We start from the raw sequence: 20718 nt of genomic DNA, 5'->3' as shown, positions 1-20718 counted from the left end.
ATTTATAATTTAATCAATTTTTTTTTATAATTTAAAATATCGATAATTAACATTCTGCACTTGATTATCACGAACATCATCGTTAATCCAAGACACAAAAATCTCCACAATATGCGACTCAATTTCTTCGGTTTGTTTAAAAAACATACTTATATTCGTTGTATTCGGTTTCGTACTTGAGTATATAAAGACGTAGCAGAGCGAGGCACTGAGTGTGACTTGAAAAAAAAAAGCATACGGGAAACAATAGAAATTCCACTACTAAAATAACGTTGCATGCAATGCAATCTAAACATACCAAGGATATCGAAAAGGTCACAGTAATCGATTTTAAAGAAATGAATTCAAATTGAGCTGTTCTGAAACGCTAACAATGAAAACCATCCAATATGCTACAAACATAAAAAGACTCTGTTTACTATCCCCATTATGGGAATTAAGCAAAAATAAATTACGCCTCTGTACTCTCAAACCAGATCAATTACTGTATACCCTCGAACGAACCAAACTCATTTTATACGTTTTACAAAAAAACCAAACGGCGAGCTCACAGTCAATTTTCAGCTTATTTCATCCGAGGATGTTTCGCGGAATGATCAGTATTCGTCATGTTTTTTGCTGGCTTGCTGCAGGTTTTTATTCTACTTTTTCTCAGTTTCTTCAAAATCCATAATTTGCTTTGACGGTTTTAAATTTTTCGTCATCGATTTTTAATTCTTACTTTCATGTATATTCTGCGTTCACATTAACAACAGAAACGAAGTTTTTTTGCTGAACTGTATATAATAAATAAATAAATAAATAAATAAAATGTAATTTAGTTGAATTTATTTTAATTTATGTAGGACTTTCGTTTTAATTCTAATTATTTAAAAGCACCATTTAATTTCAATCATATTATATTTAGAAATATTTTAGTGATAATAATCTGAACTTCTGTTTGGTAATACCACAGTAGTAAGACTCCCACATTACATATTATCTTGCGTCTAGGTCTACCTACTCACTGATGTGAATTTGTTTTCCTGGATGTATGAGAGGCTCTACTTTGGGTAGATTTCTGCCTGTCTCTGAGTGGGGCCACCGCTGAGATTATGGCTCTGTCTGGTGGTGGGGGTGAACCTGACACTGGGTCGAGCCAACGCTGAGAAGTTCTTCTTGGTGACGGGGTGAGCCTGTCACTGAGTGGGAGAACGCTGAGTTGGGCGATCCTTCGGTCACTCGTTGGGAGTTGTCTGAGGGATCGCCTAATTTTTAGAGAGGTCTTTACTTAAATACACCTCATATTATTTTACGGTTTTTTATTATTATTATTCCTTTACAATTCACATATCCTATTACGTATGTATATTATCTCATATAGTATATTGTATGCCTATATGAGATAGATTCAAAAATGTTTTAATATTTCAATTCCTCTCATTAGTAGGTAGCTAGTTAGAATATTTATCCTTACAGATTTTGAAAAAATATTTTGCCAAACAGGAAACTGTGATAATTATATGAAAAAATAATACAAATAATTATATGGCATTCTTACCTGACTGGCGATTTCATTATTAAACTAAAGATATTTCTTCAAGTGAAATATCTGAACACTGACGAACTTGTGCGGATAGTATACAAGTTCCATGAAGCATGCGCCGTTCTCCGTATTGTTTCCGGAAATGATGAATATGAGTTTTATCAGTGAATAATAATTTATAGGAATGACATAAATTAGAGTGACAGGAAAAGTGTATGTACAGGCGAAGGTACAGGACAAAACATCCTGTGAAATACTGTGTTTACGTATTCGTTGGGTGTGTAAGAATATATTATTCGAATAACATCACAAAAGTTAATTAAATAACATTTAATTCGAAAGTTATATTTTAATTCAGTTAATTATTATTAAATGTCAAATATGTTGTAAATTATATTGCTCTAAACCTCATATAGCTGGTTATGGAACCGTTATATAAATTACATAAACTAAAGTAGAGTAGGGTATACGGTAGAGTATTAGGAGCGCTTCTTTTAACGTGGTATCCTCAGTAGGCCTACTCCACGAATAGATGAAATGAATGTAAAATTTTGATGAAAGAAAAAGTGAAGTTAATTTTCCACATTAAGAATTTCATTTCAGTAAAAATTAACTTTTTTAATTAATCACAAAATTCGTTTGACAAATAGCATGATTGTATAATTAACAAGTTCTATATTTATTCCATCTTCCTCATTAGATTTCCCTGATTTACTTTGTTTATATTGCTTGTTAGATTTCATGTAATGTAATGTCTTCCACTGTGTAGTTAGCAGTATTTTTAGTTTCATATTATCTGTGTTGCCGTACGTTTTGGAAGACGTCCAGCCAGGCTTTGTCTTTGATTATTTCAAATTTAATTTTTTTTGTTTGCCTCCTGATTCGTGTTTTTCTACAATATTTTATTCATTTTGTCTCTTCCGTGTAAGATATCATTCAATATTTCTATAAAATGATCCTATATATATATATATGTGTTTTCTCCATGTCTTCTGTTTGCTATTACTCTTTTATCTTCACAATTAATATTTGCTTCTAATGATTTTGTATTTATCCATGTTATATTTATCGATGTTCGCATCCCAGTGTTTTATTCTCCTTTTTTATTTTCCATTTAGACATTCTGTTGCTTCACTTATTAATATGGCTTTAATGCATTCCATTCTATTTCAATATCATAATTTTTAATTTATTCCATTTCTTTAATTTTGATCTTTGCAAATAAAGGACATCAATTAGTTTGTCTTCCAAGATTTGAACTCTGAAACATTCCTGGGTATTTCTCTCTGAATTGATTTTTTGGTTATTTTAAAACCATCTTGGGGTATTCTTAATCTCCCTTAAAATGGATAATCATCTGATGCAATTTCTGCACTCTGAATACCCTGCTCTCTAGTATCACGCAGCGCTTTTACTATTAGCTATTATACAGTATATTGTACCTTTTTTGGTTTCTTGTTTCCCAATTGAATTAATGGCAATCTTTATGCTTTATACTATAGACGGGCTAACTCACCTTTCTTGAAAGAGACCAGATAAAGGTTCCTCACGTCACGGATGGATATCGAATCTAGATCTTTCCAACCAAAGGACTTCGTCTATACCGACTGAGCTACGAAGGCTCTCATCTCATTTCTTGCAAATAACAATTCAGAAATTATAGATATATTTCAAAAGGGAGAAAACGCAAAAGATACTTATCGAAGAGGCGACGAGATCTGGCATGAAAACCAGGGAAATTAACAAATATCAGGCGCGTGTGCCTTTGGGTCTGTTTGAAGGACAACTGCGTTTTATTTTCACCTGGAAGTCGATCTTCTAGTAATCATACAAGAGCGCTACTGGTTCCTAATACCTTCTTTGTCTGCCTGCATGCATAACTGTATGCATAACTCTGCATGCATAACTATATTTAATGTTTCCAAATGTTTGTATTATAACGACCATGTTCATATGGAAAATCAATGACAGTATGTGTGTGTGTGTGTGTGTGTGTGTGTGTTGTTTAAAGCCAGAAAGAGAATATCATATCGTTGAGTCTCTCCAGATAGTTGTAGATATTTAGAATAGGTATGCTGTTCGTAAATAAGTTGGTATTTTGAAAACGAAGAACGAAAGAATAAACAGAAGTCAGAGGTTTAACGAATGATTAAGAATACATGAGAAAACGAATGTGGAAAAAAGAAAACGACAAAAAGTAGGTGCCCAGAGGTAGGTAGAAAAATTAAAAGAAATAGCTTTGAAAATAAAAAAGAAACAAATGGAATATCAGGCAAAATTTGTAACTTTTACCATGTTACAAATTAACTTTTTATTATTTTGGGGGGAGAGCGCGATCTGTGTTCAAAAGTGTATCTCAGATGGGTGAATCTTGTTTTGGAAATTCACTCAGTTTTCTCTCCCCATGTAACCGACATTTCGAGGGCCAAATGAAGAGAATTGGAGAAGAAACACTGCGAATGGGAGGGATAGTTGGTTCCATCTTATATATTTAACGTTTTTATTCAGCGTGCATAATTTTTCTCCCCTATATATATCTAGTGGTGGTTGTGGGCGGTAGATGGCGTTGGCGTAGATGATGATGATGGTAGTTACGGTTGGTGGAGACAGAGAGTCGTAGAGTAAGTACCATCCCTGGATGAGTTTTTGGACTCCTCGGAGGTGTCATGTAATAATAATAATAATAATAATAATAATAATAATAATAATAATATATTGTTCTTGACGATATTTCTGTGCATGTCCTATTATGCATTGTACTCGTGTATTGATTTTTGTAATTGTTATACACTTTATAACCCTGATGAGCTTACGTTTTTTGGGTTATACGCATTTGTCATTGTTTCAATGCATTTGTATTCAGGATCCATTGTATTACATGAAATTAATTTTGTTCCTTCTTTCTTTCTCCTCCCAAGAGCAACCTGTGCATGGACTTTTTCTTTCTTTCTGCTGCCTTCCTGTTTGAGTAAATACTGGACACAGCTTGTAATTAAAAGTTAACTTCAAAAATGAATTCAACGGATGAGAAAAAAAGATTATTAAAGCTGATCATATGGTGATGCACAAAGAACCTTCAGCGACATCTTACAAGCTATCAGTAAGAATGTCATAGAGAGGGTGGCTAAATAAAAAAATAGAAGAAGAAGAGGAGTTCCATTTTTGAATATTCAGGTATTTCAGGTAATGACGTCCAAATGAAGTTTACATGAATTGTTCCGTGGTTATGTCCATGAATTGTCCATTGTACTCCTCACAGAACTTGAATTTCAATATATATATATATATTGGAATTCAGTATATATATATATATATATGTTAAAGATGCCAAGCTATTTTAAACCTGGTTTACTCCATTTCCCAAGTAAGCAAACAGACAAACAAGTCAAGTTTGCGCCTACAAGTCTGGGTGACCCCACACGTAGTGCAAGTCTTAGTCAACTCGTGGTAAAGGTGGAATAAGCTCTGATCACTATTCTTGGTATTTACCCTTAATGCAAAGCACATCTCCTTGAGGGGGTGTATGATGCTATGCACTAAAGGCAAAGGGAACCACTACCCAGGCCGTTTAAAACCAGGTTTAAAATAGTTTGGTATCTTTAATGTATATTATACCCAAGGTAAAAAACTTTCTACATCTATCTCTCATCCTAAGAATTTTATTTAATAAGGTCAAAGCACCTTACGGTAACTTGTTTTGTAAAATAGTTATAAGCTCTGTATTACTAAACCTTGGTATTTCTAAGCCTGGCTCTCATTGATGAGACCTCAATAAAGGTCGAAACCGGTCTGGGTAGTGGCCCCTTGCCTTTAATGCATAGCATCATACATCTCCTCAAGGAGATGTACTTTGCATTAAGGGTAAATACCAAGAATAGTGATCAGAGCTTATTCCACCTTTACCACGAGTTGACTAAGACTTGCACTACGTGCGGAGTCACTCAGACTTGCATTACTTGCAGGCGCAAACTTAACATTGTCTGTTTGTTTACTTGGGAAATGGAGTAAACCCAGGTTTAAAATAGCTTGGTATCGTTAACGTATATTATACCCAAGGTAAAAAACGTTCTACATAAAAATAATATATATATATATATATATATATCAGAAAAAAAAATGAGCCAACTCCTTTTTGTTCCCGTATATATAGGGAGTAGGAGAGGCCGTTTTTAGCCCTATCTAACTTTTGGAGACTGAGTGGGCAGTTCAATCTCCACTGGTACCCAACAGAAATAACTGGCCCAAGGCTATCACTAATTAAGCGGCACGCAGTGAAGAGAGACGGCTCTACAGGTGCCGCCATCTCGTGGTCCCTAACACTCGTATTTAATGTCTAAAATAATGTGGGTTCTACGGTCGATTTTCTTGAGCTTACGGGACGAAAAACCCGAGTTTCCGGGAGAAAAAACCCGCTTACCCGTGCTAGAGTTCGACTAACTCGGGAACTGGTCGAAAAAAGGCTTAGACAAATTTCCTCTAGTCTTCGACTAGACTCGAAATCAAGTCTTCCTTCGTGCGGATGTGCAAACTCCACATCCGCTGAGCTGCACAATATATATATATATATATTTTTTTAAAAATATATATTTTAAAATATTTGAATGACTAGAACCGAGATATAAGTAAAAAGGTTTTTAATATAAAAACACTACTAGTTTCGGCCTGTAACAGCCTTCTTCAGGTGACATTATAAAAGAAAGAAAAAACACTAAAACATTGAGGGTTAAAAGACTAAGAACAACATAGGCAGTCTCTGTATATAATTAGCATGAAAACATTTTTGTTGTATTTGAAGCTATTCTTTCGTTTGCAGCATTGATGGGAGAGTGCGTGCCTGCTGCATCACGTGAACGCCAGTACATGATTACAGCTGAATGACTATCTGGGAGGTTGTAGCTCAAGTTGTTATTTAGATGCACAGGGTTGAAGATGAAAATAACAATTTGAGCTACAACCTCCCAGATAGTCATTCAGCTGTAATCATGTACTGGCGTTCACGTGATATATATATATATATATATATATATATATATATATATAGACAAAGAAAATAGAAAGTCTTGTAAAAACCTATGGGACAAGCCTAAGAGGCACAATAACAAGACAAAATGGACTGAACAAATTACGAACGAATCTCAAGAATGAAAAAATGTACCAACTGAAAATAACAACTGAAATGGTTCAAAAAGCAAGCTAAAAAAATAAAAAAATTGGTCAACACCCGGGAAGGATGAATTACATGACTACTGGTTGAAATATCTAACAGACTTACATGAAAAACTTGCTAACCAATTTTATGAAGTTTTAGAAGGAAAAAGCAAAGAAGAATGGCTCACAGCAGGGAAAACGTTTTTGATCATAAAGGATAAAGAAAAAGGTCCAAACCCAGAAAACTTCCGACCAATAACCTGCCTGCCAACAACTTTTAAGCTACTCACAGGCATACTAGCTGATAAAATATACAGATATCTTAAAGCAAATTCTCTTTTCCCAATTGAACAAAAAGGACAGCAAAAATTCAAGAGGCACAAAACACCAATTGCTGATTGATAAAATGATTCTTAAAAATTGCAAACGTAGAAAAACCAACCTTCATATGGCTTGGATATTCGGTGCCTCACAGTTGGATTTTAAAATGCACAGAACTATTCGGTATTAGCGAAAACGTGCAAATATTTTTGCAATCCAGCATGAAAAACTGGAAAACAACGTTGGTTATAAATAGAGAAGAAATTGGAGATCTAAACATAAAAAGGGGTATCTTTCAAGGAGACTATTATATCCTATATTGTTCATATTGTCATTGATCCCCTTAACTAGAATTTTAAATAAAATTGTCCATGGTTATCAAACTGCGCAAAAGAGTGCAAAGATATCTCACCTTTTATACATGGACGATCTGAAGTTGTACGCAAAATCAGAGAATTAACTCGGATCGTTGCTTAACACTGTACACATATTCAGTCAAGATATATCAATGGATTTTGGCTTAGACAAATGTGCAATTGCTGGAATAACAAGAGGAAAGGTTGAAGATATGAACGAAATCGAGCTGCTCAATGGTGAAATAATCAAGGCAATAAAATTCGAAGACAGCTACAAATATTTCGGAATTTTAGAAGCATCACAAATTCTGCACAATAAGATCAAAAAAATAACTAGAGCAGAATACATAAGACGATTAAGAAAACTCCTTAAGTCAATGCTTAATGCCAGAAATTTGATAAAAGCAATTAATACCTGGGCCATACCTGTTCTGAGATATTCAGCAGGCATTGGTAAATGGACCCAGCTAGAGATGGAAGATTTAGATAAAAAAAACTCGAAAATTAATGACAATGCACCATTCCCTCAATTCTCGCAGTGACATTGATAGTCTATATCTATCACGCAAAAAAGGAGGGAGAGGATTATTACAAGTGAAGCAAGTTATTGAAGAAGAAAAACGAAATTTAAATGATTATCTGCAGCAAACAACGGAAAAATTTCTAATTGAGGTAAGGAAAGAGGGTTTATTTAAACCCTTGGAGAGAAAATTGGAATACAAAACCAACCAAGTAAAAGTGAGAACTGAAAGATGGAAAAATAAGGCATTGCATAGAAAATACCATCATAGCATAGAGGACAGCGCTGACAGCAACTTGACCTGGCAATGGCTGAGAAATGCAGCACTAAAGAAAGAAACAGAATCGGTAATTTTTGCAGCACAAGGACAGGCCATTAAAACCGACGTTATGAAGGCAAAAATACAGAAAAATTCAAGACGACAGTAAATGTAGATTGTGCAAAGTAAAGGAAGAAACGGTAGACCACATTATAAGTGGATGTAGCAAAATCGCACAAATTGAGTACCGTAAAAGGCATGATAACGTAGCTAAGATACTCCACTGGCATTTATGTAAAAAGTATGGGTTTGAAGTATATAAAGACTATTGGAAGCATAAAGTTCACCAGAAAGTGGTTGAGAATGAAAAAAGCTAAAATACTCTGGGATTTCAAAATCCAGACTGACAAAAGCTTGGAATGTAATACACCCGATATTACAGTGGTTGAAAAAAGTGAAAACAAGGGTGTTACGTTTATCGAAATATCAGTACAAGGAGATAGTCGGATTGCCAACAAAGAAAATGAAAAAATTACAAAATGTCGCGATTTCCAAATCGAAGGTGAACGAATCTGGCAAAAGAAAACGAAAGTTGTTCCCATAATAATAGGTGCTTTAGGCGCCATCCCTAAAACATTGAAAAACATCTAGAAGCACTCGAGTTAGATGAATTAAAAATTGGGCAGCTGCAAAAGGCGCTTTGTTCGGCACAGCTTTCATTTTCAGAAAGTATTTCCACAACTCATAGGTCCTTGGATAGGGCTCGAATTAGTGGAATATAACCAGCCTTTTCTTAAGATTGAGGAAGCAAATCAAGTTTTGATGAATATTATATATATATATTTGAAAAAAAATATAGATTTAATGACTACAAAACCGAGATAACTTATAAAGATTTTAATGATAAATACTACTAGTTTCGGCTTATAACAGCCTTCCTCAGGTATTTATAAAGGAAAAGAATACTAATAAACATTGAAGTATCTAAACAAACTGGAAATTACAGGCATAAATTGCCACACACATAATTGATACATAAAAAACGTTGTATTTTTTCAAGTTATTCCAACTGGCGTGCCATTGTTTATTGCAATTGTGCGTGCAGGTTCACGTGAACGCCGATATTGAACAACTGCAGCATGGCTATCTGGGATGTTATAACTCAAATTGTTGTTTAAGTGAATAGGGTTCAGCAGGATTTCCCTTCATTCTACAATTTCCCTCTCAAACTCATCATCACAGCGAAAGATATTTTCTGATCTATTCCAGCAAACGGAGTGGCTTTGTTGGTCATCATTAGGATTATTTGAAAAAAGAACATGACTGGATAACGCAGTTGCATGAGATCTTTTGTAAGAGATGTCTCTCTTATGCTCTTCTATACGTTGTTCAATAGATTTGTTAGTTTGTCCAAAATAAGGGATATTGTAATCGCACCACAATTTATATACACCTGGATATTTTAGGTTGTGATGAGGAGGCTTTGGATGGCTGATTAGAGAACGGATTTTAGGAAGTGTGGTGAAGAAGGTCCTGATATTATATTTTTTAAGGACTTTAGTTAATTTTTTAGAGACTGTGCTAATGTATGGAATGGAGATGCTACCTTTAAAATTAATAGTCTCTGTTGTGCACTGCCTAGGAGGATCCAGAAGAAATTTGTTAATTGTTTTTTTCAGAGTATTCATTTTGTTTAAAGATAAGAGTGAGGTCATTCATTTCTTTTTGTAGTTCATCTTGTTCATTTAAGAGAGAACGTGCTCTGTGTCCTAAGGTAGATATAGTTCCAAGTTTTTGTGGTGGAAAATGATGAGAAAGATTATGCAGATATCTATTGGTATGCGGAGGTTTTCTGTACATAGAGATTTTTAATCTTTCAGAGCATCGTGTAAGCATAACATCCAAGAAAGATAAGGAGTTATTATTTTCTAGATCAGCAGTAAATTTTATATTAGGATGTTGGATGTTTCGATGATGAAGAAAATCTGTGAGAGATGTGTGCCCGTGATTCCAAATAATGAATATATCATCAACATATCTTTTCCAAACTTTTGGTTTAAATGAGAAGGAAGATATGGCTTTCTTTTCAAAATCTTCAAGGAAGATGTTAGCTAGAACTGGGAACAAAGGATTGCCCATTGCCAGGCCTTGTTTTTGTTGGTAAATGGAGTCCTGATATCTGAAGTAACCAGAATGAATGCAATGTTTTAATAAAGTAAACATTTTTTTGGATAATTTGTCCTTTAGTAATGTAAGTACCTCGTCCGTAGGAACGTTAGTAAATAAAGATATGTCAAAACTAGCTAGAATGTCATTTTCATTGATGGGAATATCTTTTATATAAGACACAAAATCTGTGGTATTTTTGATAAAAGATGAAGATTTATTGGAGAAACACTTGAGGTACTTTGCTAGGTATTTGGAAAGTTTATACGTAGGTGAGTCAATTCCTTCCATAATTGGGCGAAGAGGGATGTTTTCTTTATGAATTCTGGGAACCTCATAGATGGGTGGGATAAGAGGATGTAGAGCTCGTAAAGAGAGGCGAACATTATGAGGAAGTTCACTCGTAGTCTTTAACAAGTTGTTTGTACGGTTTTGTAATTCTCTTTTAGGATCTTCCTGAAGAATAGAATATGTCGAATTATCTTCAAGCAATTGAAGCATTTTGTTGTGGTAATCTGCAGAGTTTAGGATGACTGTGGAATTGCCTTTATCTGCAGGTAAAATATTAATGTTACTGTTATGTTTTAGATTTTTTAGGGCGCTTCTTTCAGCGACAGAAATATTATCTGTTGGAGGTTTGGCATTATTTATAATGGAAATCGATTCAATACGAAGAAGTTTCGCCAAATGATTAGGAATGAGTGAACTTGCCTTTTCTATTTTTGTAAGGAGAGATTCTTTAGGGATAAATTTTGGTGAGGGAATAAAATTGAGACCTTTGCTAAGAATATCCGTTTCTGCATCTGTTAACATATGAGAAGAAGATTTGTTCACTACAACGTTTTCAGGATTAATACGGGCTTCACTATGACTAGATCTGTTTTGTGTCCTTATTAGATTATTAAGTTTCTTGATAAGAGTATATTTATTCTTGTTTTGTATTCATGTGGCTTGTGCTTCACTGCTAATGATAAAATCATGTAAGTTAACATTATCCATAATTTCTTCAAGTTTTTGAGTTAAAGATCTTTTAGTGCTGAACAAAAAAGCTAAAATTAAAACTAAAGTTAAACAACATGAATAGCAGCAGCCTTAGCTACAGTTTACCTGATTCGCACATCTCTGCTGTCCGGTGCTGGCGTTCTCGCGATATCACACGCACGTATAAACATACAGCTGGAACTGTAGCGAGGACTCCAATTTAAATGTGGTGCAGTTTCTAGTAGATCTGTTGTTGTTATTATGTGATGTTTCTGTCGGATTACTGTGTATAATTCTTTGTACTTTGACACCTGAAGAAGTTGGTTTACCAACGAAACTAGTAGTTTCCCCATTAAACTTTATTTTTATTATTCTCGGTGTTTTAGTCATTTAAATTAAATACATGTGTGTGTGTGTGTGTGTGTGTGTGTGTGTTGCTATATTGCTATAGACAGGAGGACGGGAAGCCATATAAGTCGAATTTGCAAAAAACAAAAAAAAAAAGAGCAACGGTATTGAGAGAATATCACCTGTCGCTCCAACTGACACATTTCTTTTGAGCAATGTAGACTGGAAACAAAGCGATCAGCAGTTAATTAATTCTATAAAAATACCTCGTTTAATTAGTGATCTGCAAGAATAGGAAAGAAACAGAAATTTGGCGCAATTCTCCTTTGTTACTGATTGTGATTTCAATTCTAAATTATTTAATAAATTCGTTGTTATAATGTCATATCACAGAACAATTCATATTACTTTTTATTATGTTTATTGCAATTTATTTCCTGCAAACTGATTTTAATTGTTTAAATTCTTTTCAATGTATAAATGCAGAACAAAGATTCCATTTTCACAAGGACTGGGGTGACATGTGCGAAGGGATTGAAATCTACGTTTTTGAATAGATTTCAAGCAGAATCTGTGATGTTTTCCGTTGAAGATGATTAGGTCCAGTATGATGAGTCTGACTTATTTTCCTTAAATGGAAAACACGTTCTAGTAGTGGTTAATCCTTCTAGGTCAAGGAAGATGATTTCACATAACGATGGTTATTTTCAGAATTTTGAATGGACTTCAGTTTGAGTTTTGAAATTATTGTGGTATATGTCACTGTTTTACTCTAAATCGGGTAAACTGAGGGTGAAATCGATTGAAGAAATCTGTTGCAAGGATTTTTTGTGTGGTCTGCAGAGTGGGTTGTTCATGTTGGTATAGTGGAGGCTTTATTTATAAGTCTAAGGAGTGCACTCCTTAACACCCTAATGCATGTCTATCTTCATGTGATAATGAGAGATTGAGATGTCACCTCCATTAATGATTTAAGTATTTGCAATGAGCTGAATTAAGTTGCTAAGAGCTAAGTATGAATTGGATGTTATTAACGATAAACGGATTTGTTGAAGTTTCCAAAAGTAATTTGGATTCCCTGAGGTATTGTAATATGGGATAGTGCTATTTATGGCTGTTTTCATCTTTTTTTGGGGGGGTGGGATTTTTCACCGATCCGCATTTAAAGTTTTTCCACTAAGATTTCTGAGTCAGGATGTGTCTCATTTTTCATATTCAGACCATGATTATTGTAGATATAAGAAGATTGGTCATTTGTGCGACTTGTTATAGTGGTTCTATAAGCACAGCGCACTCTTCTCATTCTCCCATTGTCTGATGACGATGTGTAGTTTTTCAGCTCGTTTTCAGAAGAAGAAATGCAAAAACCAAAAACTGTTCCTGGCTAGCTGTAGCCTGACTTCAGGCTACAGCTACCCAGAAGCGGAAATAAAGTGTGACTTCTCATTTGGTATTGCAAAATGTAAAACAAAGCATAAGAACATTCATTGAATAAGGAAGAAAAAATGAAATGTTTAACTACCGAAGACCTAAGCTACAAAAAAAAATAGTAATGAATTTACCAAAGGAAAAAGATCACATGCTTGAAATGAACGGCGAGAAAGACAGGAAGGCCATCAAGGAAAGAGCGAACAAATCAGCATGGAAAAATAAATATTGAAAAGATGGTATGCGTATACAAGTAAGATATTCAAATCTGACGATGACTTGAACTACCAATATTTAAAGAAAATTGTCTCAATGATAAAAATTATCTTACACTTACAGAAGAAGAAGAATGAGCTATTTTAAGATAAATTGACAGTACCTGCTTAAAGAAGGATCAGAAGTTATTGTTAGTCCACTTTATCAAATTTGCCAAGTGTAGAACATTGAAATCTAGTTAAAAGATTGGAGCACAACTATTCTTATTACCATTCCAGGAAAAAAGGAAACAGCAAACACAATTTAGGACCATTAGCCTATCAGCCTTACAAGCAAAGTATTTTCAGACATGAAAATACAGTAGGAGGAAGAAGAATGAACCATTTAACGTTTGTTAATAATGTTAATCTTCTTGCAGGAACGAATCATATCTTCAGAAATGAATACCAAGTTAATTCATACTATTAAAACTAAGGCTTAACTTCAAGTACTCAAAATCAAAAAGAATTACAAATACCTATTTCTCTGACCAACGAGGAACGAGGACGTGTTTAGCAAAAGCTAAAAGAACCCCACTCGGGGATACATCTATAGAAACATATTTAATAAATATGAAAGATCAAAACAGAATAATACAAAAAAATTTGAAAACGCCACTCCAAAAATTAAAATCACTAGACAGATGACAAGCATTTCACTAGATTATGTCTTACTGATGCAGAAGTTAATCCTGTACTCCCATATGGAGCTGAAATTTGAACTCTCATAAAAGAAGATGAAAATAGCTGAAATGCTGGCATTTGAAATGTGATGCTACAGACGTTTGATAATGATACCATACATCGATCATTCACTAATTTTGAAGTACGATAAAAAATCAGTTCGTTGCAGGTGCATTGTAATCTAATGAGATCTAATGGCCCTTCAGTGCAAGTTCTCGAAAAAGAGGCGAACAAGAATCGACTGGAGAGACAGCATACAAAAACATTGAGTATGTACTTTACTTACAGAGGTTAATTCAAGATTGATTGGAAGATCTCTTTTGAAGAGGATGCCATTCTCTTACAAATGCTAGAAATAGTTCACCCACGACCCACTTCTAGAATACCTAGAAAGTGGATGAACTACGAATCAAATTCGCGAAAGGAAGAAGAAAAACAAATTGAAATCCTTAAATCCTCAAATTGAAATCCTTTATCAGAAAAATTATGTTCATCTATTTCTGAGCAAGATTTTCAGTTGGTCAGCTAGTGGAATAGGCCAACTGGGGATACCATATTAAAAAAACACGCCTAACACTCTACCTCCGATGTGGTGTGGAAAAGAGTAAAACTACTACTTTCTGTTTCTCTATTCTCATTAGAAAGAGCGATGTCAGCATTAAGTAGAGAGACATTACTTATCCTGTCTTTACTAGTTAGATTGGTAAATGTTGATAAATCTAGCTCATATTTTCTGCGATTTGTAAATTCCAAAAGGATCACAGTGTGTGTGGTGCGTGCGTGCGTGTGTGTGTGTGTGTGGCGAATGAAAAGGATTGGGCATCTTTTTTAGCTGCAAAATGTATAAAATCAAAGATTATCTAAATATAATATCAAGACGAGTGTCTACATTTGATATTGTTTAGTGTTTTGACGAATATCACTTAACGTTGAGTGTAATGGTAGAGAGTAATACATTTGTATTTGGTCTGAGATAGTTATGTCGATGTTTAATTAATATTTGTCTGTACTTTAATCAATATTAATAATTAATAATATATTTGCAACTTGAAGATAAGAATTGAATGCGCACAAAGTATTATTTTTTTTTAGCTAGATGGTTGAAGCGAGAATGCTTTTCATAATCCCCGTTATCTGTAGAAGAAAATGTGTGGATGGGATGTTATCCAGCTATAAGCTCTGGTCATGGCGGGATAACGGCAATAGCCGAGAAGCCTCAGTTAAAATTTTATTGGCTACAGCAGTGCCATCTATTATCCTCTGTATGTCAATCTCCCTCTGTTCCGAAATAGGTCCAAAGTGTCGTCTTTTTTTGGCTAGATGGGAATATGAAAAGCAAGAAGACTTTTCATATTCCCCGTTATCTGTAGAGGACAGTGAAGGATAGTGTGTTATTGAGCTATATAAAGCTGTGATCATGGCAGGAGGGTAACTGAAATAGCCCAGCCTCAGTTAGAGCTTCATTGGCTACAGCACTGCCATCCATTACTCTCCTGGGTGCCAATTTTAGTCGCCTCATACGACATGCATGGGCTGTTATGTAAATAAAGCCCTTTCTAAAAATTAAGACAATCCCGCAGACCACACCCTACGAATGGCCTGAAAGACCATCCAACTCAGCGTTGGTTCCACTCAGTGACGGGACCCCCAACCACTGGGAAGAACCGATCATATTCCACCGAAAAGCATCCACCGACAAGGCCTCTCATAGGCCACGCAGGAGAGCACCCTCCCCAGAGACCCAAAATGCTCTCTCAGGGCAAACCCCCCGAAATCTAAGCCCCCCTCACCGGGAGCAAAATTCTGGAAGAAATCTAAGAGAGCGAAACTCTGCCTCCCATTTTAGTCGTATCTTACGACATGCATGGGCTGCAGTAGCGCTATTCTTATCCGGGCCATCACATGGGGAGTAAAGTGTCATAATTACTTTCTTTCATTTTAATTTTAAAATAAATAAATAATATTGATGTATTAACATATTGTGATGTTTTGACTATAAGTAAATAAATAAATCTTATAAATAAATAATATTTGTATGCTGAAGTAACTATAAACAAATATAAGGAATTATTTGCTTTAATCAGTAAGAAATTGTTAATTACGCCCACAGTAGGCATTTTCTCATAATTTCTATTCAATTTTGCTGACTGTACACTACAAACACACAATGATCAACTCTCACGAGATTCTTTTTGTCCGTTTATATGTGGCAAAGTTATTTCACACTCTGAATGAACAGATGTTATCGTATATGTATGGAATTCATAAAAAAAAAATGTTAAACCATTCTAAGTTTAGTTTCCTTCGGATATTTTAGAAGAATAGGAGTTTTCAGCTTTTTCCTGATTTTTGTCAAAAATTAGGAAAATACTGAATATGTGTTCATTTCAAGGATCCGTAAAGGCCGATTCAACTTGGTTGTTGATAACTATATCTTTGAACAAGTGAATAATTTTAACAATTTAGAACTTTAACACTAAACAGCTACAATGACATCCATCACGAGATAGAATTCAAAAAGCCAATTGTAGATATTTTGCAAATGAAAACAATCCAGTAAATTTTACAGTGATAATATTTTACTTTATTTTATATTTTAAATGTAGAAGATTATCAGGAAAATCCATAGAAAACTATTTAAATTTTCTATGAATAATATTAGTCGATGATTACGAACCATGATTATCTCCAAAGAGAGATAATAGAAAACTTATCTCATGTTTAAGAAAGTTACTAAGAAAAAATGTTGGAGCATATTAAAATCAAAATACTAGACTATATGAATGAAGAAATAATGTGGAACTAGAAACCTGTTTCGAAGGTCGAACCTTTCATCATTTATAAGAAGAATATCAATTGAGTGGTTTGGTTACGTTTGGAGAGCAGATGATCAGGTTTAAGACAGTAGAATGATTTATTTGTAAAAATTACGTATTTTATGCATTAAAACAGACAAATCGGCCATGGAATACACGCAGTTTACAGACAGAAGTGACTGCCAAACGATAACATGATTCTGGTTTGAAAGCATGGCATTATACTGGGTAGTATAAACCTCGTGATTGTTGCATCCTTCTACGCTAAACGAAGAAATCAACTTCATTACGGAAACGGAATTTTATTTGGACTAAATCAGAACAAAACGTTTTCCTCCAAAATTATTCACATTTTAGAAAACTTTCTGTACTTTTTCGTATGACCTTAGTGCCTTTTGCTGTAATACAGAATTTGACGGCAGGTCGAACATAATATTTTACTTCTGGTTTCCTATCAGATCTTCTGATATCAAAGAAATTGCGATACACACAGTAAGAAAGGATTTTGGTTGTTTACTCAATAAATCTTTGTTTGTTTGTTTGTTTCGTTTATTTTATACAGTCTGTTATAATTGTACACAAGCATGCACGAGTACACGAATCGATGATCTTCATTGTTTAGTTATTTGTAAGAAATCCTCCGAAGTATTTGCTAGTTTCCATTTGCTTATTGCCGGGCAGTGAGCGTCTGACCTTTGACAAAATATAATACAATAATAGCTTATAATAATACAATTGTTATATAAATTATATTAAATTATATAATATATAATTTATATATTGTTATCTAAATCGCTGAATCACAAACTAATAACGATAGACTCCATCATATTTTTTATTTGCCTCCGGAGTCGAACCAGCATAGCAATGCAAAAACGCCTTATTCGCAAATTTCAGTTCGATTTTCCTTCTTTTAAAGTTCTATTTTTTATTTGTATCCTTACCCATATTTTAAAATGAGCCGCTGTTAACCTAAGCCATATACAATTTATGTTGGTAGTAAGTTACGTTTTTCTAATTGTTTTACATCAGCCTCTTCCTCAAAAAGAGGCTGATGTTGAGTACGGAAATTACGAGGGTATTTGCGTTTCCGTGTCCTCAGCAGTCTAGAGGCGAACAAATGAAATCATTTACTTTTAAAAATCATGATACGTAATAGGATACTAATCCTAATTTCTAATCCTAATTTACGCTCACACATAGATCCATACTTTACCGATAATGGGAATTCGAATCCGATAATTAGTACACTAAAATATTAAATAATGGTCCAAGGACCACCTTGAAATACACCACTGGTCACCTTAAATCCGCAGATTCACACTCACTGTATGCCACGTTTTATTATCTGTCTGTTAACATCCCCTCATTCACGTCAAGAGTTTATATTCCAATCCGATATTCTCAAGTTTATGCAACAGCCTTTCGGGTAGTATCCTATCAAATGCCTTAGCACTAAAATATCAGAGTAAAAAGAAGATTAATGAAAAGGAGGATTGGCAGTGGGATTTTTTTCATGTACTGATAAAACGCATTGCCAGTACCTGGAATGTTTGAATTTATTCTTCCCCAAATTCTGAAATGCTGTGTAGCAGCAAAAATAAAAGCATTAGTTAAAAACATTTCACAATTTTGGTGTTAAATCTTTAAAACACATTAAGGTTACTTAATATAAATAAATCTGCAGTGTTACTGCTTTATTCAGTTGATTTAGATAAAGAGATAGATCAGCGAACGATAATTGCATTAGTCAACGTTGTCTCACAGAAAAAATTCCTCCAGTTCTTCAGAACAAGAAAAGACGTGTTAATTAACAGTTAATTTAAACTATAATTTAAAAAGTATACCTAAGTTATTTAATCTCGTACTTATGAGGGAGTCATGAGTATTCAGTAGTCAATTCCAACTTAGCTTTTGGCAACCAAATATTATCTGAGTGTATTGCAAATACTTAATTTCTTGATGTAGGTATCATCTCAATCTAATTATCTGATGAAAGTAAACATACATTTACTTTCATTAAATAAAGACCCCACTCAACTACATTCATCACGTTATCTACACACTGTATAGATAACGAGATGGTAGAATTTGATTTCAGTAACAAATAGAATTGCATCAAATTTTTGTTTCTTTCTTATGCTTGCAGACCAGTAATTATCAATTATTAAGATGTTATAAAATAAAATATTAAAAAAATACACAAGTGATTGTTTATTATCCATATACAGTGTGGTCCATAAGCCACGAAGGGTTTAAAATGTAAATAGTTTTGATTACTAATTGTTTTTATTATATTTTTTCAAATATTCTAAAGCACATTTGAGAAATAAATCATGCGAAAGTTTACAAACCGGCAACGAACAAAAATGGCGAAATTTTACTTTGAAAATCAGAATTCCATTTCAGTGTTCTAGAGATCTGAGGGCTCCCGCGTTCATCCTATTGTGTTGTTACCTGGAGGAAAGGGCGGATGTGACCAAGCCCCAGATAATCCAACGGCTGAAGGAAAACTTTCGTGTAGAAATTAGGGCGCTAATGACATAAGAACAAAATAACAATAATAACAAAAATAACAAAAAATATATATAAAATAATTAATTAATAAAAAAATTTATTAAATCTTTAGACCCCTTGTTGACTTATGAGCCACCCAGTAATAGATTTTTCAGTGTAATTCCTTTTCCACTTAATTACATTCATCACGCGATCCGAATCCACACCGTTTTAGGTAGGTGTGGGTTAATGACTATTAAAACTAAAAATGAGTTTCCTAAAATTTCTTTTTGATAAGTTTTGAAACAAACTTATCAAAGAATAACTTTTATATTAGAGCCTGTGTAGCTCAGTGGATGTGGCGTTTGCCAACCACAGCGCTTAGCCGCACGAAAGAAGACTTGGTTTCGAGTCTAGTCGGCGACTAGAGGAAATTTTTCGAAGCCTTTTTTCGACCCGTTCCCGAGTTAGTCGATCTCTGGCACGGGCAAGCAGGTTTTTCCTCCCGGAAACTCGGGTTTTTCGTCCTGTAAACTCAAGAAAATCGACCGTAGAACCCACATTATTTCAGACATTAAATATATTGTGTTAGGGTTAGGGACCACGAGATGGCCGCACATTTGAGCCGTCTCTCTTCACTCAGTAACGCTTAATTAGTGATAGCCTTGGGCCATCTATCTCTGATTGGTACCAGTGGAGATTGAACTGCCCACTCAGTCTCCAAAAGTTAGATAGGGCTAAATCGCCTCGCCTACTCCCCGTATACGGGAATAAAAAGGCGTTAGCTGATTTTTTTTTTTTTAGAACTTTTATATTTAAAACTTATTTTCAAGACATCTAGGAATAACTAAAGTCGTATTTTATTTTTAGCATTTAAGATATATAAATTGTTAAGAAGCAGTATTTTCAATGTGGAGATGTGATAAAAGAGAAATGTTTTCTCTTCGCTTATTTATAAGTTATTGTTATTATTATTATTTAACAAACACTTCATGGAGTCAAAGACTCATCAAAGGAGATAACAATTGGAAGCACTATCAGGAACAGTAACTGTCCTCTCTTGTCTTAAATGAATCAATGCGCACTAACAACACGTTTTAGCTTTACACGTGCCTTTATGTCACTACCAGGAATTTCCTAACAGTAATACGTTTTGTAATACTGTTTTGTATGCAAATACATATATTTTAATTGCAATTTAATTTAAATTTCGCCTGCGTAAACCTCTGTCATGAACAGTTAATTTTAATATTTGGACAGAATTACCTTGTACTACTTCTAGACATTCGTACTTTCAACTTTGCAAATTGACCATTATTTTTTCTTATATGTATTAGTGTTAATGGAACAATAGCTTTTCATAATTTCACTAAAACTCAGAAATTCTCCGTATGAAACGACCAATATAGTCCTTAT

This window comes from Typopeltis vanoorti, chromosome 11, assembly GCF_054136105.1.
Source record: "Typopeltis vanoorti isolate ZY-2024b chromosome 11, IOZ_Tvanoo_1.0, whole genome shotgun sequence".
Classification (NCBI taxonomy): domain Eukaryota; kingdom Metazoa; phylum Arthropoda; class Arachnida; order Uropygi; family Thelyphonidae; genus Typopeltis; species Typopeltis vanoorti.
This window is presented reverse-complemented; position numbering follows the sequence as displayed.